Below are 6,000 nucleotides of genomic sequence, written 5' to 3' on the forward strand. Positions count from 1 at the left end.
TTGTAGCCCACACACAAACTTGTCCCTTAATGTGTCTGCTGGTCCCGCTCCAAACTGGCAGTGTTTCGATAGCTTGCGCAGTTCCGTTAGGTACTCAGCATTGCTTTCGTCTTTGTGTTGGTTCCTTTTATGGAACTTAAATCGTTCTGCTATCAGCAGCGGTGTGGGGTTTAAGTGGTCCTGTAGGATTTCTACTATGCTTTCAAAATTCTTGTTTACCGGCTTCTCTGGGGTTATTAGATTTCGCAGTAACCCATAAGTTTTTGCACCCATGGAATTTAACAGAACCAGTGCTTTATTAGCATCTGGCACTTCATTTGCCCTGCAGTACACCTCAATACTTTCCACATATGTCGCCCAATCTTCGACTTCATTGTCGAACGTAGAGATACTGCCACTCTTCGGCATCCTTGGTTGTGCGTTAACTATCACCAATGGCGCCTCCCACGCTTCCCCTTCTTCTCTGCTGGCACAAAATGGCGTCTCCCGCGCTTTCCTTCCTTCCCGCGCTCGCCCTTCTTCTCCGCTGCGGCTTTTCAAAATGGCGTCTCCCGCACTGTTCCTTCTTCTCCGCGGCTCAATGGCGTCTCCCGCACTCTCCCTGCTTCTCCGCGGCTCAATGGCGTCTCCCCTTGCTTCGCCCCGCGGACCCTGATCAGCCCGTGATCCCTGGCTGTGCTCTGCGCGTTCTTCTTTTGATATTTTTCGACGCCGCTCAATCTAGAACCCGGCTGTTTCTTACCCTCTCTCTCTCCAGTTCGCAGTATTTTTCCTCGACGCCGCTCGGTGTTCAACCCCCGGCTGCGCCCTGCGCTCTTCACCCTCTGTCTTACCCCGTCAACGCTGCTCGGCTCTCTCTCTGCCGTCGGTCGGCTCCAGCTGCCACTGCTCGGGAAGGGTCTGCTCTGGACCTGTCGTCGGTCTCTTACTGCTCGTTGTGGCTGGGGAACCAAGCCTGGCTCGCCACAGCCTCCCCAGCAAAGTTGGATCTCTGCCTGACTGCTGGGCGGTTGCTCGTGGTCGATGCCCGTGTTCCTGGCCTCGACTATTTTTTTTATTTTTTTTTATGTTGCATTTAGATTCGAATCAACACTCGTCGCCACTGTTAGATCCGTGGTTCAGTGGATAAATAATCACACGGATGCTGTACATTAACAAATAACAAGTCTTTACTGGAGGAGGTTAATCTCTAGACTGGGGTACAGAGGCATGCGCAAAGCTTATATACCGGTGTGGTCACTGCCGGTACTACAGTATACAGGAGCTGTAAAAAGTAGTTCTGACTTAAAGGCACATACACTACATGTACCATCTACAAGATGCACTGCAGTAACTCGCCAAGGCTTCTTCGGCAGCACCTCCCAAACCCGTGACCTCTTCCACCTAGAAGGACAAGGCCAGCAGGTGCATGGAAACACCACCACCTCCAAGTTCCCCTCCAAGTCACACACCATCCTGACTTAGAAACATAGAAACATAGAAAAATAGGAGCAGGAGTAGGCCATTCGGCCCTTTGAGCCCGCTCCGCCATTCAATGTGATCATGGCTGATCCTCTACCTCACTACCATATTCCTGCTCTCTCCCCATACCCCTTGATGCCTTTTGTGTCTAGACATCTATCTATCTCCTTCTTCAATATATTCAGTGACTTGGCCTCCACAGCCTTCTTTTAGAAGTATATCGCCGATCTTTCATTGTCGCTGGGTCAAAATCCTGGAACTCGCTCTCTAACAGCACTGTGGGAGTACCTTTGCCACACGGACTGCAGCGGTTCAAGAAGGCAGCTCACCGTCACTTTCTCAAGGGCAATTAGGGATGAGCAATAAATGCTGGCCTTGCCAGCGAGGCCCACATCCCATAAACAAATTTAAAAAAAATTAATCTTCAGTCTTTGGAATTAGTTTAAAAACGAATTGGAGACTGTAGTATCATTCAACAATTGGGGGGGGGGTGGTGGTAGGAGGGGAAAGCAAAGCCTTGCCAATCTCTGATACCAGCTGACAGTCAGCTACACGATACTGGCAGTCTGGAATCAGGCATGCACCTGCCCTCTTGTCTTCAGGTTACTGTTCCTCAGCCCATCTACTTAATTTGTCAAGATTTATTTGAGTGCTATCAAAATCTCCTACACTGGTCATTAGCAAAGTTGAGGTCTGAACACAAAAGCAGCAGGCCAGCAAAGTCGGTACAGTATATAAAAAGAAATGACAAAAGCCAGAGACTGAGGTGCCTGGTTTTACTGACTTATCTCAATCTAACAGGAAGCGAGCTACCTTAATGTTGTAGAACCAAAGGTGACCTTTTTGTTTATAATACAAAACTGATGTAAGTGCATTTTCAACAAAAGTCAATTACAGTTCATCTGATCTTGTGTTTCAGGGCCAATTGAATCATAAGGTAATAACACAAGCACAGAGGGTTGTTAAGAAATGAAATGCCCTACCAGAGACAGTAGTGGGAGCAAAATCCATAATCGACAGAAACTATGATGGAAGTAGAATCCATATTAGCTTTTAAAAGGGTATATTTGAAAAAGGTAAGTTTAAAAGGGTATGTAAAGGACAGGGGAATGGAAATAAGTAAATAGCTCTTTCAGAGAGCCAGTACAGGTACAATGGGCCAAATGGTCCTCCTCTGTTCTGTGAATTTCTCTCATTCTATGAATGGCCAGTTAATCTGGAATTGGTTGATAGACACCGGTGGAACTCCTTGCTCTTCTCTGGATATTTGAAGTAAGCAACATGCTCACCTGTCTTAAACTCCCTTCTGACAATTTTTAATGCTGCAAATTTTGTACTCATGGGGCATATTGTTTAAATATGCTTTTTCACTTAAATACTCCATTGCAGCACAGAATCTGCAAGTTTGGCACATGTCCACTGAAATAATTGGCTTGCAACAAATTTGCAAATTTAATGCAATATAATAAAAGTTGCAACAAATTTGTGAACAAAATAACGAGCTGTTGAGAAATTGGGCTTGGTGCTTAAAGCTAAAAACTTTTACTGTAGAAACAGAGAAGGAATCAAGTTACATTTCCAAAACACATCTTCTAAAATTGGATCCAGATTATTGCTAGCAGATTTAAATCTGATCTCCTCAACATGACGCAGGAAGATCAGAGGCTTTTATTACTGGAAGATGCATGCAAACAATTAAGATTCACAGTAAAATAAAGGCTTGGGAAAATGCAAGATTAAAGAGACAACATCTCATTCTGTTGGCTTACTGAGTCTGCAATTAAAACCCTTTAAAACATCAAATCTTCATTTGTCTGCAGCATTTGATATATATTTTACAACTAACACAAGCCAAGATAAATGTGCCAATTAAAAAGTGCTCTTACCCTTTGATTTGAAGTGGCTTTAAAGCTGATGTTTTTTCCGCTTTTTAAAAACTCCAACTTGGTTCTCTTTTCCCTTCTCTATTGTCATTTCTTGTCCCCTTCAGGGGAGAGCAAGACATCCTGGACCGCAGAACTCTCCATGGTCACCGTTAGCCTCTCTCGCAGGCTGGCAGGGGTGGATTTCTGAAGGTAAGACTGTTTCTGTCACTGTTTCCCCACGTGCACTCTGAAATGGCAGTGCTCTTGCTGCCAGGTGCTTCCCAGTAAGGGCAGGCGAGTTCAAAGTGTCATTCCAAACCGGGACTTCAGCTTGTCGTCCGGTGATTATGAAAACATTACGTAATGTCTTCTAATCTTTTAACACTTGCGACTTTTAAAAATATTTACAGCTCTATATTTGGATTCTTGGGTGTTAAGATGCATTGCACAATAAATGAGACGTGACCCAGTTAACACCAAAGAAATTGAAGTGCTTTTTCCAACAAATCACATGTTAGTTTACCGCTGGTAATAAATTAAGCCATCCAATAGACGTTTATTGAAATTATATAATTTTACCACTTTAAGAACATAGGAACAGGAGTAGACTATTTAGCCGCTCAAGCCTGTTCCGCCATTCAATGAGATCATGGCTAATCTGTGACCTAACTCCATACCCATCTTTGCCCCATATCCCTTATTACTTTTGGTTAACAAAAATCTATCAATCTCAGATTTAAAATTAACAATGCATCTAACATCAATTGCCGTTTGCGGAAGAGAGTTCCAAACTTCTACCACCCTTTGTGTGTAGAAGTGTTTCCTAACTTCACTCCTGAAAGGCTTGGCTCTAATTTTTAGGCTATGCCCCCTAGTCTTAGAATCCCCAACCAGCGGAAATAGTTTCTCTCTATCTACCCTATCTGTTCCCCTTAATATCTTGAAAACATCAATCAAATCACCCCTTAACCTTCTAAATTCCAGGGAATACAACATTAGTTTGTGTAATCTCTCCTCGTAATTTAACCCTTGGAGTCCGGGTATCATTCTGGTAAACCTACGCTGCAGTCCCTGCAAGATCAATATATCCTTCCTAAGGTGTGGTGCCCAGAACTGAACACAGTACCCCAGGTGTGGTCTAACTAGGGCTTTGTATAGTTGTAGCATAACTTCTACCCTGGAGTACTGCGTAGTTTTGGTCTCCTTATTTAAGGAGGGATGTACTTACATTGGAGGCAGTTCAGAGAAGGTTCACGAAGTTCATTTCTGAGATGAAGGGGTTGTCTTATGAAGAAAGGTTGAGCAGGTTGGGCCTATACTCATTGGCGTTTAGAAGAATGAGAGGTAATCTTATTGAAACGTATAAGATTCTGAGGGGGTTGGACAGGGTAGATACAGAGAGAATGTTTCCCCTCCTGGGGGAATCTAGAACTAGGGGGCATAATTTCAGAATAAGGGGGCACCCTTTTAAATCGGAAATGAGGAGGAATTTCTTCTCTCAGAGGGTCGTGAATTTTTGAAATTCTCTTCCCCAGAGAGCTGTGGAGGCTGGGTCATTGAATATATTTAAGGTGGAGATAGACAGATTTTTGAACAATAAGGGAGTCAAGGGTTATGGGGAGCGGGCAGGGAAGTGGAGCTGAGCCCAAGATCAGAGCAGCCATGATCTTATTGAATGGCGGAGCAGGCTCGAGGGGCCAAATGGCCTGCTCCTGCTCCTATTTCTCATGTTCTTACCCCCTTGTTGAAAATATCAATAGAAGTGAGTTAATTCACCTTTGCAAATAATGTCTAACTTACAGCACTGTGAAAATAAAGTGGTGGGAAATGGTGACTCCAGCCAGTCTCACAAAAAACACGTTTTTATGAACATGAAGCACAAAATTCTTGAAAGAAATTTTTAAGTGAAAAGACAAAATTGTCAACCGTAATATCGACAAGTGTGGGGCATCAAATGCTCACAAAATAACATTTTAAAACCTTAAAGGGATCACTAGCACTGCTTCAAAAAGATGAATATAATTCTCTCAAAGGAATGGCCGGGATAACGATGGCCAATGACAACATTCTGACACAAGCGCAAATAGCACCAAAGTATCATTAATTAAGAGACTAACCCAGGCTGAGAAAGAAGATCCACATCTTTTACCTACTGGGCAAGAAAGACATTGTGGCCCCGATATTTATGGGGAGGCGGGGAGGGTGCGGGGGAGGATGAAAATGGCATAGGAACCCGGCAAGGCCGAGGACATGGAGGTCCTGCCCATCTTAGCGGCAGGACCTCATTAACATCTTGCAGCTCCATCTCCCGCCCGGCAGCCAGCCAAACGGTCAGCCTGGCCGGTAGACAGGAGGGGACACCAGCGGCTGGAGGCCGCAGCTGGGGACCCTTGGGGACAGCCACGGCAATCGGGAGGGGGGCAAAGTCGGCAATGGCGAGGGCGTGTGGTCAGCAATTGGGAGGGGATGGGAGGTCGGCAATTGGGAGGGGCTGGTTGGCAATCGGGAGGCGGGGTGGTTGGCAATAGGAGGGGTTGGCAATAGGGAGTGGATGGTTGGCAATAGGGAGTGGATGGTTGGCAATAGGGAGTGGATGGTTGGCAATGGGGCGGGGGTGGTTGGCAATAGGGGGGATGGTTGGCAATAGGGCAGGGCGTGGTTGGCAAGGGGCGTG

At 45.4% G+C, this 6,000-nt stretch overlaps 1 long non-coding RNA gene across 4 annotated transcripts in view; it reads right to left on the minus strand.

Annotated features, from left to right (window-relative positions):
* Positions 1-3,680, minus strand: part of LOC147103211 (uncharacterized) — a 293,502-nt gene extending 289,822 nt beyond the window's left edge. For 2 of the 4 annotated variants that reach the window (XR_015072920.1, XR_015072921.1), the window contains exon 1: positions 3,348-3,679. This is a non-coding gene — a long non-coding RNA (uncharacterized LOC147103211). Of the gene's footprint in view, positions 1-3,347 lie in introns of all 4 variants that reach the window. The other 2 variants (XR_015072918.1, XR_015072919.1) reach the window with 2 other exon arrangements.
* Between the last annotated feature and the right edge of the window lie 2,320 nt (positions 3,681-6,000).

This window comes from Somniosus microcephalus, chromosome 20, assembly GCF_052327205.1.
Source record: "Somniosus microcephalus isolate GS21.2 chromosome 20, FLI_Smic_1.0, whole genome shotgun sequence".
NCBI lineage: Eukaryota > Metazoa > Chordata > Chondrichthyes > Squaliformes > Somniosidae > Somniosus > Somniosus microcephalus.